The sequence below is a fragment of the Natator depressus genome, chromosome 4, assembly GCF_965152275.1.
Source record: "Natator depressus isolate rNatDep1 chromosome 4, rNatDep2.hap1, whole genome shotgun sequence".
NCBI classification, from domain to species: Eukaryota; Metazoa; Chordata; order Testudines; family Cheloniidae; genus Natator; species Natator depressus.
In genome coordinates this window covers 72,623,074-72,644,057 of record NC_134237.1, presented here as the reverse complement: position 1 = coordinate 72,644,057, position 20,984 = coordinate 72,623,074, and positions in this window count along the sequence as shown.

Below are 20,984 nucleotides of genomic sequence, written 5' to 3'. Positions count from 1 at the left end.
CAATCTGCCCTGGAGGAAAATTCCTTCCCAACCCCAAATATGGCGATCAGCTAAACCCTGAGCATGTGGGCAAGATTCACCAGCCAGATACCCAGGAAAGAATTCTCTGTAGTAACTCAGATCCCACCCCATCTAACATCCCATCACAGGCCATTGGGCCTATTTACCATGAATAGTTAAAGATCAATTAATTGCCAAAATCATGTTATCCCATCATACCGTCTCCTCCATAAACTTATCGAGTTTAATCTCGAAGCCAGATAGGTCTTTTGCCCCCACTGCTTCCCTTGGAAGGCTTCACTCCTCTGATGGTTAGAAACCTTCATCTAATTTCAAGTCTAAACTTCCTGATGGCCAGTTTATATCCATTTGTTCTTGTGTCCACATTGGTACTGAGCTTAAATAATTCCTCTCCCTCTCCAATATTTATCCCTCTGATATATTTAGAGAGAGCAATCATATCTCCCCTCAGCCTTCTTTTGGTTAGGCTAAACAAGCCAAGCTCCTTGAGTCTCCTTTCATAAGACATTCCTCGGATCATCCTAGTAGCCCTTCTCTGTACCTGTTGCAGTTTGAATTCATCCTTGTTAAACATGGGAGACCAGAACTGCACACAGTATTTCAGGTGAGGTCTCACCAGTGCCTTGTATAGTGGTACTAACACCTCCTTATCTCTACTGGAAATACCTCGCCTGCATCCCAAGACTGCATTAGCTTTTTTCACGGCCATATCCCATTGGCGGCTCATAGTCATCCTGTGGTCAACCAATACTCCAAGGTCCTTCTCCTCCTCCCTTACTTCTAATTGATGCGTCCCCAGCTTGTAACTAAAATTCTTGTTATTAATCCCTAAATGCATGACCTTACACTTCTCACTATTAAATTTCATCCTATTACTATTACTACAGTTTACAAGGTCATCCAGATCCTCCTGTATGATATCCCAGTCCTTCTCTAAATTGGCAGTAACCTCCCAGCTTTGTATCATCCGCAAACTTTATTATCACACTCCCACTTTTTGTGCCAAGGTCAGTAATAAAAAGATTAACTAAGATTGGTCCCAAAACCAATCCCTGAGGAACTCCACTGGTAACCTCCCTCCAGCCTGACAGTTCACCTTTCAGTATGACCCGCTGTAGTCTCCCCTTTAACCAATTCCTTATCCACCTTTCAATTTTCATATTGATCCCCATCTTTTCCAATTTAACTAATAATTCCCCAAGTGGCACCGTATCAAACGCCTTACTGAAATCTAGGTAAATTAGATCCACTGCATTTCCTTTGTCTAAAAAATCTGTTACTTTTTCAAAGAAGGAGATCAGGTTGGTTTAGCATGATCTACCTTTTGTAAAACCATGTTGTATTTTGTCCCATTTACCATTGACCTCAATGTCCTTAACTACTTTCTCCTTCAAAATTTTTTCCAAGACCTTGCATACTACAGATGTCAAACTAACAGGCCTGTAGTTACCCAGATCACTTTTTTCCCTTTCTTAAAAATAGGAACTATGTTAGCAATTCTCCAGTCATACGGTACAACCCCTGAGTTTACAGATTCATTAAAAATTCTTGCTAAGGGGCTTGCAATTTCATGTGCCAATTCCTTTAATATTCTTGGATGAAGATTATCTGGGCCCCCTGATTTAGTCAGGGGTCATTAAGCAGTTCGAGTTTCGCTTCTATCTCAGATATGGTAATATCTACCTCCATATCCTCATTTCCATTTGTCATGCTACCATTATCCCTAAGATCCTCATTAGCCTCATTAAAGACTGAGGCAAAGTATTTGTTTAGATATTGGGCCATGCCTAGATTATCCTTAACCTCCACACCATCCTCAGTGTTTAGTGGTCCCACTGCTTCTTTCGGAGGCAGAGCTAAATGTATAACCCCTCATGTTTCAGGATTTAAGCCAACCTAATCTTAATTGGCCTGTAGTTATGCATTATAACTATAAGCAGTTTATTCTAGAATTGTTTATAATGAGATTTATTGCACTTTTCTCTGAAGCAGCCAGAACTGGTCACCACCAAAGACAAAATGTTGAGTTAGGTGACCACTAGACTGATCTGCTAGGATGTTTCTAACGTGCCTATCTTTAACTAATTAATTTATTAAACAGTTACTGTTTTCCAACTCAGCTCAGGAGTAACTCATTTGTTTCAGCTGATCAGTATAATACACCAAACTTTTGATATGTGTCTGTTAATAGACAATATACATTGATACCAATTCAACAGATGTCAAAATCTCAATTTCCCACACAGCATATAATGACGCTATTAGAACATGCCCCTTAAAGAAAAAAGAAGTTAGATGGGTTGTATAAATGTCAGTGTTTCACTTTCTGCTAGAGATCAAGAGACCAAACCTGAAGCACACAGTGATTTAGGAGGCAAGTTTTCAGAAAATGAGAACTGAGATCCATTATCAGTTGCATGCCTAAATGTGTGTGCAACTATTGCAATTGTGAACACATCAGATATATTTGTATATAAAAACAGCCATTTAGATTCCTAACCAACTAGTGTACAAATGTGTATGCACAATTGTTTATGCAAGTGGACTCAGGGCACTCCTAAAAAATTTGACCCTAAAGGTAGGGAAGGATTAAAAATGTATGTTACTTACAGGTACATGTCTTTCTAAGCCGGGAATCAGCGAAGTTCAACAAGTTTTTCTGGACTATGTTTTTTAACTTAAAAGAGACAGCTTTTGGAATATAAAGTATATAAAGTAAATTTTATATTACACACACACACACACACACACACACACACACACAGAGTATAACTTGGCGTTCCGATAAACGGAAGTGCTATTAAGTAACATAGGGCTACATGGAACAGACTTTGGACTCAAATAACTAGAGTTTTCAGAATATAGGAATTAGAGTAATTGGAATTATACTGTATAGACGTATACAACTGATGTCTGACAATCAGATATGAAGGTTGACAAGGCAATATCTAATCATTTGGTAAAAATCACATTTACAATAAGAAAACTATTAAAGCATTATCACAAGTTGGATCTTATTGAAGGCACTCAGAAGATGAGAATGAGGTAGCAAATTTGAGCAAACTCAAAGCAAATTTTCACGAGAAAAATAACCAGCTAGCCTCCAAGTCATAACTAAAAAGACATGCTTAAAATCAAATATTACATCTATAGCAGTTTAGTTCCTTGTGAAAATAGTAAAATATATATGAGGGTTTTATCTCTCAGGAAGAGAAAGTCCTAAATATCTTTAGGAAAGATTTCCTGTAAAACTTCCCCACAAAGTTTGGAAGTCTCCCAAACAGCAAGAAAACTGTTTGATCTACAGAGGTACAGTAGGCAGAAAGATGAATGGAAAAAAGAAATGGTGAACTTAATTTTCATGCAATGATCTTAAACCATTTTAAAAGATCTTAAACGTCTTAAATCAAAAGTCTTGACATCATTCCAAAACTTAATGTGTTTTGCAAAAGAGCTCATTACTTTTAAGAAAACTGGTCCATATTAGTAGGAAAATTCAGCCAAAAGAAAAAAGAAATCTTAGAACAAAAGATATTAATCGCCAAGACCTAAAATGAAGGGTTAAGAGTGAACTTCAATCAGATGTTGAAAATTATTTGCAATGACTTTTCAGTATTACGGTGCAATAATCAGACCTAATATATATTTCTTTCTGGGTGAGTTCCTAGAGCTTTTGGATGGGAGCATTTTTAATGAATAAAACGATAACTGATACCCTCCATTCTTTCCTCATGGTGGCATTCAGGCTATCTTAGGCTTTTATATAGTGCCTATTGCTATGGTATAGAAACACAATGTCCAAAACAAAAGGTGTTTTTCTCTTTCGGTATGAGAAAGTAATGTTACTATATGGTGTCAAGGTTCCTTCCCCACTCTGAACTCTAGGTTACAGATGTGGGGACCTGCATGAAAACCTCCTAAGCTTACTTTTACCAGCTTAGGTTAAAACTTCCCCAAGGTACAAAATTATTTTACCCTTGGATTTCCACTGCCACCACCAAACTTTATCTGGGTTTACTGGGAAACGTGGTTTGGACACATCTTTCCCCCCCAAATCCTCCCAACCCTTGCACCCCACTTCCTGGGGAAGGTTTGGTAAAAATCCTCACCAATTTGCATAGGTGACCACAGACCCAAACCCTTGGATCTTAGAACAATGAAAAAGCATTCAGTTTTCTTACAAGAATAGAAGTAATAGAAGTAAAGGAATCACCTCTGTAAAATCAGGAAGGTAGATACCTTACAGGGTAATTAGATTCAAAACATAGAGAATCCTTCTAGGCAAAACCTTAAGTTACAAAAAAGACACACAGACAGGAATATTCATTCTATTCAGCACAGCTATTTTCTCAGCCATTTAAAGAAATCATAATCTAACACATACTTAGCTAGATTACTTACTAAGTTCTAAGACTCCATTCCTGTTCTGTCCCCGGCCAAAGCATCATACAGACAGACACAGACCCTTTGTTTTTCTCCCTCCTCCCAACTTTTGAAAGTATCTTGTCTCCTCATTGGTCATTTTGGTCAGGTGCCACCGAGGTTACCTTTAGCTTCTTAACCCTTTACAGGTAAGAGGATTTTTCCTCTGGCCAGGAGGGATTTTAAAGGGGTTTACCCTTCCCTTTATATTTATGATATATGGACATAATTTTTCTTACAACATTGATTGAGATTAAATCTTTTTGGAAAACATATGTTATTATTAGGGCTCTATGTCTGTCATGGAGGTCACAGAAGTCACAGACTTTCCATGACCTCCGTGACTTCTGCAGGGGCCAGTGTGGCCAACCCCAGGGCTGCCCAAGCAGCTGGCTCTGGGGCCAGCTGCTCAGGTGACCCCAGAACAGCCAGCTGCTGCTCCGGGTGGCCCCAGGAAGCAGTCCTGGCTGGCTGGCTGGCTGGCTGGAGCAGCCACTGCTCCTGCAGCTCCAGGCAGCTGGTGCTGCTGCCACCCCCGCCTCCCGATTTAATCACCAGTATTTTTAGAATAAGTCATGGACAGGTCATGAGCTGTGAATTTTTGTTTATTGCCCGTGACCTGTTCATGACTTTTACCAAAAATACCCATGAGTAAATTGTAGCCTTAGTTATTATTTATTATTTTAATATTACCATACCACCTAGGAGCCCCTGTCACACACCAGGGCTCCATCATTCTAGACAGAACAGAAAGGCAGTCCCTCTTCCAAAGAGCTTACAATAAGTGTAAAATAAAACCGATGAATAGAGAGACAGACAGGGGAGTTCAAGGAAACCATGAGACAATGTTGGACATCATAATATGCCGTGGTCTCAGCACACCAGCAGCCTAACTATTTTTGTAGGTATCACAGAAAAGGAGAGTTTTAAGAAGGAATCTGAAGAAAGATGAAGTAGCTTTGTGGATGTTTCCAGGGAACTCTTCCCAAGCGTGAAAGGCAGCATGGAAGAAAGCACAAAAGGGCTTGTTTATAAATGTTATAAGTAGGTGGCAATGAAGGTCATGTTTATAAACAAGCCCTTTTGTGCTTTCTTCCACACTTGGGAAGAGTTCAATTGTCCGATTGGAGATGGGAGATGACATCTTGATCGTGAATGAGAGATGGATTGGGGGTAGCCAGGAAGGGCCTTAAAAGTGAAGACAAGTTGCTTAGATTTGATGCAGTAGAAAAGGGGGAGCCAGTGGAAGGAGTCAGAGAGGTGACATGGTCAAAGCAACAGGTTAGAAAAATGATCTTTGCAGCAGCATTCTGAATCCATGTGAGTGGGGAAGTCTGTATTTGTCAAGGCCAGAAAAACAGATGTTTTGGTAATCAGAACACAAGATGATGAAAGCCTGCTCTATACCGTGATCTGAATATAGTCAATATGAGGGCTCAGCCTGATCTCTTGCAGTGAGTCCCACAGCCTGTGTCCTGCTGCCAAGAATGCTGTCTTCCAAGTGCTGCTTAGAACCTGGGTCTAGCCATCTGCATCTTCGCCTTTAGGGATCATGAAGGCTAAGATTGTTTTGCGGTTGCTAGCCAGCACTCCCGAGCAAAGTACTGTCAGCTAGCTCCAAACCATATAGAAAAAGGAAATAAAGCCACTGCCTCATAATAAGTCGTCGTTCAGAAAAGAAGAGAGTGAATCAGGACATTTGTCACTTGGGAAGTGCACGCATGTTGTTGGCAAGTGTGGGGATTAGATTGGTAACACTCGTCAAGATGCGTACAAGGGAAGAGTTCTTTGACTGTATTTTCTGATGTTATTCTCAAAAGCTACTTTATCATATATAATAAATGGGCTGGGCAAAGCCTTTAACTCAAATTCCAGGGAAGGGAAGATTAGGTAGATGCATGTGGCCAAAAATCAACTTCATATGGACCTATTTGGGAAGTACTCAACCTCTTGGCACATGGAGCAATGTAACCTACATAGCAAATCATGGAAGCAGTCTTAGCTTGGTATACTCCATGGACCCAAAATTCTGTAGCAAGATTCCTACATTCAATTCAGGTAAACTGTAATAAGGAGGTTTAGATTAATATATTAAATATTAAAATGAACACCACAATCAGTATGGCAGCCCCTATGTTATTTATTTTTATATTAAATGTATTTTATGCTGTTCCACATTTTCAGTATGCCATCTTTAGGTCATCTTTATATTTCAGATTCAACAATGCAGTTGACACATCTAAGAGGTGTTGGCTTAGAATACCTACTCATATCACATGCACTCAGATCACATTTTCAAGTTTTTCTTACCAATCATGACATCTAGAAACAAATCTGTTTCAAAATGAAAGCTGAAGGAGCACAATTTTGTGGCAAAAAGTGAATTATGTTGCCACAGAATATATAGAACCCTAGTAATAACCTTAATAACAGCAGCCATGTGGACTGCAGTGCTGAATTTATCACAGGGTTCGTCCTGAATGAAAGAACTTTGATAAGTAAGTTTTAAGATGACACAGGCTATTTAAAAGTTGGGCAATTTTTTTTAAAAAAGTTGGATTTCTATGGTTTTTGTCATTAAGAAAGATTATTTTGTTCTTTTTTAAAAAAAATGCTGAAGACCATCACACCGTAATATGTTTCTGAATATACGATATGTGGGAGTATCTTGATACACAAGATCAGTCAGTTGGATAATATTCAGGTTTTGGTTTGGTTTGCAACTCAGAATAATAAATACCTCACATGTTCCTTTAAACAATGGAGTGAAATGTTTGTTTTAATAAATCTGTTTGGTATTAGCTTATTTGGACCTTATGCTTTGTTGTCATTTTTTTTACCTGCCTGTTTTGTACTTTGTAATCATACCTTTTTATTTGTTTATTGTCCCCTTCAGCTTCTGAGTTACAAAGTTGATCTGACATTAAGCTGTTCCTTTTTTGTACCAGAGAAGTAACAAAAAAGGTAAATCATATTATATTATCCTTCACTTTCTTTGAACCATCTGGCCTGCTGGATCAGAGCCCAATACTGTCAAGATTTCATGATGAAAAACAAATACACTTAGCTAAGAGGGGAAGTTAAAGTAGGAGCGTCGCCCCGTAAAAAATTTGCGGCAATTCAGAGGTGTCCCTGTGAGTTATGTTGAGCAGTGGAGGAAGGAAGTCATTGCCCTCAAAAACAGAGCGCTATCCTGGCAGTAGGGCCTTTAGTGCTTCCTCACATATCTAGGACAATTCTCTTCAGCGTGAGGCTTGTATTCAGGGCTGCAGAATATAACAAAAAACATAGCTGCTGAGTTTTTCTAGCTTGTCCTGGCTTCACTGCATTTGATACAGAAGAAGGAAAGACAAGCCTCTGTATCAGTGCTTTCTGTAATATAAGGAATTTGAAAGGAGGAACAATGGTGTACTGTATACTCCGCAATTTGTTGAAGTTTGCTGTATTGAACAACCATATAAATAATATAGGGCCAATTCTGGATCTCACAGAAGTTAATGGGAGTTTGGCAATTGCCTTTATATAGAGACAAGATTTAACCCAGTATTTAAGATCCAAACTGGGTAAATGGTTAGTAGGACTGAGCCAGCCGTAAAGGGAAAAAAGGCAGATCAATCAGGTATTTCTAGGACAACCTTCAGCTGAGTACTTAATACAATAATTAAGATTTGCCTATAACTGTCCATGATGTATTCTGCTCTTCACCGCCACTAGGTTTTGCAGCTTTGTTTATTGTTTTCCTCCTTACTCTCACTTTCTTCTTGTTGTTTTATTTTCTTCTATGTCACTTTTCCTGGTGAGGGTCACAGTGGCAGCATGGAGAGTAGGGAGGACCAGACCTCTCTTTCCTCCACAATAGGTTCCAGCACTTCCTGGGGTTCCCCAGCATTCCCTGGCCAGCCAGGAGATACAATCTCTCCAGCATGTCCTTGGTTGGCCTCAAGGCCTCCTCCCAGTGGGACATGCCCGGTAAACTTCCAAAGGAAGCCTCCAGGGGAATCTTTATCAGGAGCCCAAACCACCTCAGCTGGCTCCTCTCAATCCGGAAGAGTAGCAGCTCTACTACTAGGCTCTTCCAAATAGCCAAGCCCCTCACCCTATCTCGAAGAGTAAGCCCAGCAACCCTGCAGAGAAACTTCATTTCCCAAAAAGTGCATGACCATAAGTGAGGATGGGGACGTAAAGTGACCTCTAAATCAAGAGCTTCATCCAAGAACTCAGCTCTCACTTCACCATCATGGATCGGTATAGCACCCACATCACTGTTGCCACTGCACCAATCTGCCGGTCTCTCACTTTCTTTGGTGTTTTAATTGCTTATCATTGATCACTGTGGAAAGGCTTTTGCAAAAAAACAAAAAAAAGGTGAATCTTGTAATATGCTGTGGTAACCATTAGGCTGGGACAAAACTCTCTCTTTAGTCAGTAGTCCCATAAGAGCTTGATTGAAAGCACCTTAAATTCGGTCTTTCAAGCTTCATCTATGTTCCTTAGCTGCATTGTCCAAGAGAAATGCAGCTCGCTCAGAGGCGTCCTGAATGGAGAAGCAGTCTCAAACACTTGTCACAGAGGCTGGGATCCAATAGAGGATGCAGGCCACTAGTCTGATGCGTTTCTGGTAGCGTTTCCTGCTAAGCAGTTGGGGTGACTCATTCTTCACAATTTGGCACCTCTACATTCAGTCCATCTTTATCCATAGATACAGAAAGTTATAATGATCCAAATCAGAGATGACAAGCGCATGGATCGCTGTGGCCTGATCTTCATCAAAGAGACAGAGAGAGAGGGGTGCAGTTTCTTTGCAAGCTAGAGATAAAAACCATGCATTTCTTGCCATTGTTGCTACTTGGGCATCCAGGGATAGTGATAAATCCAGGGATAGTGATAGCTGCAAGGCTTCGTACTACCGTGAACAAATGGAGAGGAGAGAAGATAACGTGATGGAAGGAGAGGTGAGTGTCTCCACTATCTCTTCTAAGTGTTTCCTCCTTCCTACCAGCATCATCACTTCATTTTTGCCTGGGTTCACCCAGGTGCTGCTTTTCATCCAGGTGCTGATCCCCACAGGCATTGTAAATCTGTGTGACATCATTGGAACCTCTGCCAAAAAGACAGTCTCTCTCCTCCTGTCATAGTTCAGTTTCAAAATGTTTAAATACAGCACAAACAGAAACTGCTTTGATCTAGAAAAGATAAGATCTTTCAATCATTAGCACCTGCCTTCTATGATTTAAAAAATAAAATTAAAAATTAAAAAATAAGATATTACAACTGTTGTCATATTGTGCACTGCCACTGCTGTCATGTCATGAAACAATGTAAAACTAATATTAAAATAACAAATCTTATAAAACAAAATTCAAAACTTCAAAATATTTTCCCCAAATTGCCAGTTGTTCTGATTTAATGTATATATTTGTTTTTGTTCCAAATCAAAACAAAAATACATTTTTAAACATCACACACTGAAAAGGGTGAACTGTACACTACTAAGGTATTTTTCACCATTTCTTAAATCAATTTCTCACTGTCTGAGCCTGGTCCTGAAACTCTTACTCAAGCTAGTAACCTGACTGATTCCAATATGACTATTCATGCTAGTGAAGTTTGCTTAGGCCCTTTATAATGTGGTATACAAACTAAACAATTAAATCTGAATTCTTCCCAATTTTTCCAGCACACAGTTATGGCTTTTTGCTGTAAGGTAAGTTACGGAGGAGTTCTGAGCTTCTGACATTACATTTTTTAAATTTTATTTATGTGAAAAAACCTTGAAGCATTTGTACTTTTAAAAACTAGACATTTAGCCAATGACAATGAGATTCCAAACAGAAGAGGGCATATCATGTCTTAGAAAAAAATCCCAGAACTGTCCACTAATATCAATGGGAAGTTCTGCTTAAAAACTGGCACAATATGACCAACGCAAAGTAAAACGTAGGTCAAAATTGGAACCTTTGGCACCAGCACTGAGAGTGTGTGTTCTTAGAAAGGAATCAAATACACCAAGTCACTATTATTTGGCCTCTTGATTTCTTCTGAAATGTCAAGAGTTTAAAAAGAGCAGATAACAACAAACATACTATAAAAATTTTGGCAAATACTTTGGTAAACAGTAAAATAAGCATTATTTAGGCAGGGGATTTTGGGAGAAGAAAAAACATCTCTCTTCCATTATACATCTATTCCATGGCACAGTTTTGTGGTTGGAAGCATAATGCATGTCTCTAACAACAAAATAACATTGCCTGCATACATACAGGGATAACTACTGAAGTTGTTTTTCCTACTGCTAATTTTTCTTCAGCTTGGTGTCATGTATCTTAGCTTAGAAACATATCTTAGAGACAGATAGTTCAGAAAATGCTCAGTGTTCTCTGACAAAACAGACAGAGATTCTAACTTAATTTCCAAGGATGAATCTAAAGGGCCAAATTTAATAATATATTTTATGGGTAAGTTAAAATGATTCAGGATGAAATACAAGATCTATCTGTTCAGTGAGGTCTTTGATTTTTAATTCATTATAACAGGAATGGGGTCTGTACTCAACTCTTATTTTGAAGAATTTAACTTTGATGGCTGTTTTAATTGCTGCAAGTCAGTGTGGGCACCATTATTAGTATCCAAATAAACAAATCATATTTTACTTTATTTACATTTAAAACTTTAATTAATGAATTCACAGTAAAACACTTATATTTACAAATTAACTCATGCTTGGCCATTAAGACCTAACATCCCTATGCAGGGAAGCAATCTGATTCAGGACATGCACTTCAATGCATGCTTAATTTTAGGCATGTTTTTAAATCCAACTGGTTTTAATGGGGCTTAATCCTGTGTTTAAGTGGTTGCCTGAGTCAGGGTCTAATTTAGCATTAACCCATATACCCAAGTAATGAGACAATGTACACAACTCTAGGGTTTTGATTATGCCTATCCTCACAGTAGTATGCAAAAAGAGAAAAGGGCAAGGAGTTTCCTCATTCCTCAAACCCCTGTGCAAGAGCCAAGCACCCTCACATTCAGGGAGGACAAGGACTATACAAGTTTGGACATCCTGAAGGGAATGAGTTAAGACTTTCTCTCCTCTTAAGAAGGGGGGGACACACTATACTTCAACCTGCACTCCTGGAGGCACTGGGTGTTAGTTACTCTTCAATTCCACTTTTCAGCTCAAACTCCTCTTATTTCTGACTCATCATAGCAACATTAATGTATATATTAGTTCTTAATGTGTCCTGGGCAAGTAAAATCCATCTCTCAACTTCAATAAGTTCAGTCTAGTGCCTGTAGGATTTACATATGGTATAGTTACCACCGTTTCACAGTATGACTGTATTCTAGTGTATGACTGTACACTGCATGAGATAATGCAGTTAGAAGAAACTGCTGAGCTTTGTGGACTTCAACTCCAACTAAAACTGTTCACTGCTCAGGAATGTTCACGATAGGTTCAAGACCTCCGATAAACCAGATCCTCAATCAAGTAAAAACCTCCACAGAAATTCCAGTGTCAGAGTTAGCCAGCCATAAAGACCTCTGGTTTGTAGGCACCTCACTGCCAAGAAGAGAGAACCTGTTACCCCAAAACAAGGAGCCAAGATCATTGCAGAAGGTGATCAGTGAAAGACAAAAGTTGTGACATTGCAAAAGCCTGTAGCTACAAAGTGGTCACTGCTGCAGATCAACTAAAAAGCCTACAACAGAACTGCAAGTAAACTTGCTAGCATTATGGCAAAAGTCATCTGAACTTTAAATAATGTTTAGGGCATTAGCTGAGGAGGTGTGTTATCAATTAAATAGGCAGTTGCTTAAGGTCATCAATGTATATTAAAGCAAAGGTAGCTTTAGAATTCCCTTTCTAGCTAACCAGGAAAAATTCTCCTATGAATTTATAAAAGCATTCAATAATGCCATAGTGAATCCTTGTCTCAAGGTTGAGTTACCTTACAGTATTACAGCTTCCATCAAAGCAAAGAGGAGTGATTTGAATACTGGGTTGTTACTTAATAGTTACTAATTGCTAGGCTCTTTTTATTTATTTTTGTTTTTTTCTCTTTTCTTGTTTCTTTTCTTAATTTCAAATCAGTCAAGATGTCTGAAAAGATATTCTCAGCATCAAATATGTAACATACCATGTTGGTCTTACAATATTGGATACTGGTCATTAAAATTGGTCTACATATAACAAGTGTGCAATCAATTGATATATTTGATCAATGGCTCTGACAGTGTTTTATAACACAGGAAATGGATATATCCATCTTAAAACAGAAACACAAATTATAATATAGATAAATAGTTTTTGATTTTCAAATCTTGATTTTGGATTTAGGATATATCAGTGACTGGTTTATGATGCGCGACTTTGAACTGCAATCATTACAACTGCATTTCTAAAGCCTAACTGAATTTGATAAGTTATAACTAATTTATAAATGTTGATACATTTTTCACTATCTCGTAATTCTCTAAATCCATCATTAGAAATGAGCTACATAAAAAGTTCTGATTTGCCTGCTGTAATCAGATTCAGTAGCTTTGTTTATACGACAGCTGCCAAGACTTTTGAATCACTAAGTCAGACTGTGACATGCCCGCTTGTATAACTTGTATTTGTTGGCAGGGTATGAAGGTTTTGTAAACCTGTTGTTGGATGTATAAATCTAGTCACATGTCCAAAATTGAAACAAAATAATAGACTTGTACAAAATTAGTTTTAAAACCGTGGAGGCAGATTCAGTCAATCTGATGCAGGTAAGTGTAATTTACACCTTCCTGCCCCCCTAATTCTCAGAGGCAAAGAGAAGATTCACCACAGTGGTAGCAGACAGTGACCAAACACCTCAGAGTTTCTGCCTAGAGGGAGGAGCTTTAAAATCCACCAGGACTCCACACATTCCCTGTGAGTAGGGAATGAGCTGAATCAGTGCATCTCAGGCTGCAAGGGCCATTTCAGATATGTCTACACAGCATTTTGGAGCAGGCCTCCCTGCCTGGGTTGACAGACTCAAGCTAGCGGAGCTCACACTAGAGCTCAATAAATAGCTGTGCAGACAGTGCTTTGAAGTTGCAGCTCTGAAGCCTGCCTGCCCCTCTCCCTTCCCACCACCACTTATTTTGGAGGATGGGCTGGCTCTCTACAAGCCCCATTCCCAAAAGGAAGAAAGCAGTGGCTGCTTACCTCAACTGGTGGTCTTTCCATCACTTGAGGATCCCTATAGCCCATAATTTCATGATCTATCCTTTAGTTATGAAGTTAATAGAACAGACCCTAGGACAAAAGAGAAAGAAATAACTTCTCTAGGTATCATTCACCATTGCTTCCAACTATTGCTTAAAAAGCCCCCCACCCCAATTCACTGAACACTCTCTCCCCACCAATTAGTTATGTGTTATCAAATTATGGTAGAGTTGAGGTATCCTAATATAGTCTAAATCCAAAATCAAGATATCTAAATTAAAGAACATTTATCTATATTACAATTGTAGGATCAGGTTCTTAATTAGCAAAATCTAGTGGAACCTCCAATTTCCTTTAATCCTTATCTCTCTTAAGATAGGGGTCCTGTTTCCTGTGTTACTATCATTGTCAAAACACTTTTTCCAAAGACCTAACAAAACAAATGTAAAAGACATAGAATTTCCATTTCAGAAAGGGAAAAGAAAACAAAGAAATAATGAAAAAACTTCAAACTGAAGATTTAGCAAAACATGTCACTTCATTAATGTAGTCCTGATTTTTGTAGACCCAGTCTATTTGAGGCTAAGAACATTTGATGCACTTTGTGCTTTTTCTTAGCATGTAGGACACCGAGTGTGACAGTACCCCCCATAAGGCTTTATGGAGATATTCTTATGAATGTATATATGACATAACTAGAATGTGTTTTATGCTACATATGCCATGTAAGATATCTCTGTAAAGGTTATGATCTACTGAATCTATTAATCCTATTTGTATGCATGTATCATTTCTGTATTCAAAGTTATGAATATTGGCTGCATACTTGTTTGATTCTGTGTACGTTTTAGTGGAGCAGTTGGTCAGCTTCCTGAGAAAAGACTATTCTCAGTAAGTGCCCAATCAAGAAGCTCTTAAGCCAACAATGAACTTGGAGATGCCAGTCCACATCTGGGCTTTCCCAGGAATGTGGCTTGGCTGGTGAGGAACTCAGTCATGCATGGTCATGTGACTTGCCCAGGTGACTCCAAAACTCCATTTTGCAGCTGGACTTTGCATAGGAGAGGGGAGGGGGTTTCCACCCACAAGAGAAAGTCTATTGAAACCCTGGGCAGACCCCTCCATTTTTGTCTTCAGCTGGCTAAAGAAAGAGCCTCTCCACCCCCAAAGATACCTGAAAGAAACTGGAACAAAGGACAATAACTACAAGGGGTATGAATGATTGCTGGACCCAGACTAGAAGAAAACTATTCTGTAAAAGAAAGCTTACTGGAACTGGTGAGATTTTATCCGTATTCAGTTTTATTATTGTACTAGACTTAGACTTGCGTGTTTTATTTCATTTTGCTTGATAATTCACTTTGTTCTATCTGTTACTACTTGGAACCACTTAAATCCTACTTTCTGTATTTAATAAAATCACTTTTTACTTATTAATTAACCCAGAGTATGTATTAATACCTAGGGAAGGGGGGAACAGCTGTGCATCTCTCTTTATCAGTGTTATAGAAGGCGAACAATTTATGAGTTTACCCTGTATAAAGCTTATACAGATTTATATAACGGATTTATTTAGGGTTTGGACCCCATTGGGAGTTGGGCATCTGAGTGTCAAGGACAGGAACACTTCCTAAGTTGCTTTCAGTTAAGCCTACAGCGGTTAGAGGACGTGGTTCAGACCTGGGTCTGACTCAAACCAGGCAGGGCACTGAAGTCCTAAGCTGACAGGGCAGGAAAGCAGGAGCAGAAGTGCCAAGATTACATCAGGTGGCAACCCCCAGGTGGTTTCTGTGATCCAAACCGTCACACCGAGTGCCAAATAAAATGTTCTGTAGTACATGCACTTTCTGTCTTACAAGTGGTAGCTTCATGTCCCTTGCAGAAAGTATTTTCAGCATTACCTCTGACCTGGACTTATGTAGCTTAGTCTCCACAACCCACGAACTATTGAGCACTGCAACTGACTTTGGTACTGTTTCAAGATCATGTGAATGGCATATTCTGCCATCATGAACAGATTGTATTTTGCTGTCACTGAACCTTGGAGGGAGCAAATATTTTTTTTAAATTACTTCCCCCACTAATTCAGACATTTATGCTAATACATCATTACCAATCATGTTTCAATATGGAACATATTTAGGAACAAAGGAAATCACTGAGAGAGAACTAGGTTCACTTATTATTGCTATTCAAGAATCCATAAATACATAGGTATACTGATATTTTTCTACCTTTCATTTGTCTCAAGAGAGAAGTATTTCAAGTGTTCAATAAATGAGGTTCTCAGTTTTTTCCACCATTGTGAAATACTGTTGTGTTTAAGCCTTTCTTTTAAAACCACTGCAATGTTCTTTGTTTGAACACTCAAATGATGATTAGTTACATCTGCTTTCACACGACTAAAGTGTTTGGAAGACAAACAGTAGCTAAAAAAAGATAAACAAAAATATTAAATATTAACTTAAGGAAAACTACAAGGGCCTGTTCTTCCACAAGGCTCTTAATTTGGCCTACAGTTTTCTGCCCCCATACTGCACGATAGCCATAATTTAGAAATCTGATATATACACATCTAAACTCTGTTGTTTGTGTCCTCTTTTGCTTTGGGGGGGGGCAGGGTATGCAAATTCACAGGTGCAAAATTAGAAGTCATTTTTGTACCTTAATCTACAAAATACATTATTAACAAGTTATGTTAATGACTATTTGGGAGCTTCCGTCTGTACCTAAAATTTCCATGCTTGTGGGTTTAATAGCAGTTAAATGCGCTACACCATTAATGTTATATTGAAGTGCAATTCCACTTTGAAAAGTGATAGTAAAAATAGTAATGGCCTGTGTTATATGGAAGGTCAGATTAGATGATGTAATAGTCCCTTTTGGTTTTAAACTCTGAACCAAGTTTAACTGCTAGTCCGGCAAATGCAGGTATTATCTGAAAGCCAAGCTTCATCCTGAGTTTGACCTCACCAATAACAAAGACTAAGTAGCTCTTATATAGCACTTTTCATCAGTAGATCAGTTAGCAAAGAAGGTCAGCATTATTATCTTCATTTTACAGATGGGGAAACTGAGGCACAGAGCAGTCAAGTGTCACCCAACAGGCCAGTGGCAGGGCTGGGAATAGAACCCTGGTGCACTAATCCTAGTTTAGTGCCCTAGACACTGGGCTCCACTTACCTGCCCTGCATAAGGACTCTGCAATCTAGTGGTGATGTGCAAACCGGAATCCAGCTAACTTCCCTATCATTCCAAAGCATTTCTGCTGATGCTCCTACCACTGCTGCTCTACACCCTTCCAAAAATACGCAGTCCGCTGGACTCAGCTTTGCTTCCCCTTTCCCTCCTGAAAAAGAATAGGTTGTTCAGCAATCATTCACCCTGTTCCTTCTCTTTCCATTCCTTGCCAGAACCCATTCTCCTTCCCCTACACCCCCAAATTCTCCCACCAGGACCTCCTGTGCCTAGTCATCTTATCTCAGTCTTCCTATCCCACCAGACCATAATCTCTTGCCCTCCTTCTCCTCCGGCAGATTGTACTGCAGGACCCTGTGAATGTAAATAGCATCCAGTGGTCTCCGCCAGTTCAGAAAAACATGGGGATTGAAACACGTGATGCACCAGCTAAACATTTACATAAGTAATAGTAGTTCTGGAAAAAAGCAGAGAATTTTTTTAAGTCTATTTACTGAGAACTCGTATCTCAGAATTTCTCACAAGTTTCACTAAGCAGCCATCTGGTGGTCACTACTCTGCTGTAAAAACAGTCTGCAGGAAAAAAGATATCCTTTCATGACAACAGTGATAGACCCTGCAGTGACTACTTCGCAGTCCTCTGCTAACTGTTCTACAAGCTAGTCACACCATTAGAAAGACGGTCACTGTATTTAAAGTATGTAGTGTATTTCCACTGCCACCAAATTTTAACTACTAATATCCTTCATGGGACATGAAGATCACAAATTACACTGTAGTGTTGGTATTTTCTTTCCCAGGGTGTCTACTACATCCTCCACAGAACTCTGAGGATTCTATAAGTTTTTCTGCTTTTCCCTCATCATCCTTGGTGTTCCAGACTGAGAGATGACAAGACAGGCCCTAAAACAATTCCTAAGAGCCCAGTCTTGAAGCCACTCTTCATCCAGCCCTCTGTTGTCTATCTAAGGTACTTATATGACTCCCATTACCATATCTGAGCACTTCAAAATCTTTAATGCATTTCTCCTCACATTTGCCCCTTTGAAGTAGGGAAGCACTATCATCCCCCATTTTACAGGCTGGGAATGGCAGCACAGAGACACCAAGGAGGAAATCCTGGCTCCACTGAAGTCAATGGGAGTTTTGCCACTGATTTCAATGGGATCAAGATTTCATCTTAAGTGACTTGCCCAAGATCACATAGGAAATCTGTGCCGAACAGGGAATTGAACCGGGTCTCAGGCTAGTTCCGTCACCACTTGACAATCCTTCCTCACCCCAGAAATGTCCCTGGTTATTCTGTGTATGCAATAGCTGCAGCAGCAGGCCTTGATCAGATGGCATCACAATGCAACAAGCAGTACTCCTGTGAAAGCTCTCCAAAACTTAAGTATCAACATCCTGTAGATACCATGGTGAGAGATGGGACATATATAGTTAGTAAATAAGTGCCTTTTTTTCCTATTGAGTACTGAAATGTTATACTTCTAAAAACTCTAGTTATCAGTTTACTTTCTAGAGAGCATTGCAGAAGCATGTAACAAAGACAAACACCCCATGCTCACCCAATGTGACTTTACATTCATTCTTTCTTGCAGTTGTTCCTCTTCATCTAAAATAATAGTGATTTCAGAACAAAAGTATGTTTTGGCCTTTGTGTTTGGAAACAACAATTGGAAAGATCTAGCAGATGATTGATGCACACTGATGAACAGCATAAAATTATAGAGACAATAAGTGATGAAACAAGAATATTAATAATGTACAACTTAATTCTTCACAATCGTTAGGAGAAATGTGTAAGGCACCAGAAACTGCACAAAAATTAAAATGAAAACTGGCAGTGATGCAATAAGCTCAGCTAAAAATAAGATCATATGATACCCACTCAAGTCAGCAACAACAAGCTGTGAAATGCAAGTTTGCACATGAAAAATTAATGAATTTAAGTCAATAGTAAAATACAGCAGGAAGCTGGGCACTGCATAGCACCAAGAAATCACTTTTAAATACAGACAATGTAGATATAAACAGGCTAATGGCCACGTTTAAAACAGCGTGTCAGTACTGGAACCACAATTCAAAAGCATGTAGGAGGGAAGTTACCTGAGACAGCAACATTGGGAAAACCACAAATAAAAGTGAAATTTCACGTATTATTCAAGGATGATACAATTTGTGGAGAAAGGCAGAGAGATTATACCAGAGGGTTTTGTGGGAATGTTGAAAGTAAATTTTTGGTGATGAAAATGGCTTTTGTGTTGGCTTGGTTTAGTCGTTTGGCTGAGTTAATTTGTTTCATATGTATGATCTTTGTAATGAGTCTGGACAGTCAACCAATACATTGTTAGGGTGCCTAAAGCTTTCATGGGGGCTTTTTGTTGCTGCTGAAATATAAAGGGATTAGAAAGAAATTAAAAATGAATAATTCAAGTGAATAAACAGAGAGTTGAGTGTACAGAAAGATATTAACCTTCAACTGTTGTAGTTATGGGTAAGAAAAATGCACTAGTATTATTATTCGGAAAACATAAGATGGATTTCCTATGGCATAAAGCATGCTGTCTCCGAGCTGATTATGCCACGGAGAAGACATTTTATTTTATAGGCTTGTGTTGAAAAAAGTGCTTAACAATGAAAAAGTATTCATTTTTATGAATTCAATCAAAAGCCTTTCATCATCTCATCGCAATTGGTTGATCCTAAAGCTGTGCATATCTGAATTCCTATTACATTTAGCTTGGTAAATGTCATTCTGCTCCTTTTAGGTATCTCCTACGTGTAGTATATACACAATACCTGCAAACAGGATGAGAAAATACTGGGTAGTAGACTCTTTCACCCAGTTCCCCCACTGAAATGTTCTGGAACATAAACGACTTTGAGTGTTCTGTGGTCAGAAGAAAAAAAATCAGATTATAATCACTTGACTCCACATGTAATGAGAGCCCCGAGCTATGTTTATAATGAAATTTCTTCTCTCTCTCTTTATTTGCCAGCACATTTTTGGGGGAACATTTTGTATAATAATTATTCTAATCTGTTTTTTCCTAAAATGCTTTCATGCAAGAACAGGTTGTGATTTGGACATACAGTTGAACTAACTAGAAATAAATTCACTAAAACCAGGAATAACTATTAAAGTCAATGCATTACTCGTACACCAGATTTATAAAGGTGTAACAGAGTAGACCTTGGCCCCTAGAATTGTCTATATTTAGACATAAAAAAAATGTGAATATTAACTACTTGCGTTGGAGTATAAAAAAAGGATCCATATGCCATGCAAACTCAGGAGGTAGGCAGTTCCTGGGCTTGGAGACACTAGCATCTTCATTCCTTCCTCTTGAGGGGGAGAAAGGAAAGGATGTGCTGGTGGTATATGTACAATATACTTGATTGTATTTTATATGTGGCACACACTTTTAAATCTAAGACACCTGCTTGCCAGATGAGGAGATTCAAGATGGAAAATCTTACAGGGGGGAGACCTTCTCTCACCTTTCTTGCACAGAAACTTTGCATTAGGCTTTTTTGTTTTGTTTTCCTTAATTAATTTTTTTTATCTAGACTGTAAATAAGTTTTTCTCTTCTATATGTATGGAAAACATAACAGGGAGAATATAGGAATTACCATGGTGGACCAGACCAGTGGTCCATTTAGTCCAATATCCTGTCTCTGACAGAGGCCAATGTCAGATGCTCAGAGGAAGATGGAAGAAATCTTGCAGTAGGCAGCTAGAGGATATCTTATCACTATGCCCTGCAGAAGGCATATATCTCATGCTGGGGGACAAGGAAGGGATTCAGATAATGCGGAGGTTCAGATAATAGAGCAAAGACCCCTAGCTAGGACAGCGAGGAAGAAGACAAGCCCCTTGCTGTGGAGGGAGGCCACCGTACTGCTGAATGGTTCCCGGCACAGAAAGCCCTTTGCAGCCCATTGTCACAGGAGTGAGCGAGCAGGACCACCTCAGAACAGCTGCAGAGGGCTCCCTGTGCTGTCGCAGGGCCAGTGACACATGATCCATGCAGGTGCAAGGCAAAGGGATGGCTGCAGTCCTGACAGGGCAGAGCAGAAACCTCCCATCCAGGACTGCAAAGAGGAGGAGCCCTCAACCATAGCCCACTCCATTGCTAAATGACTCTT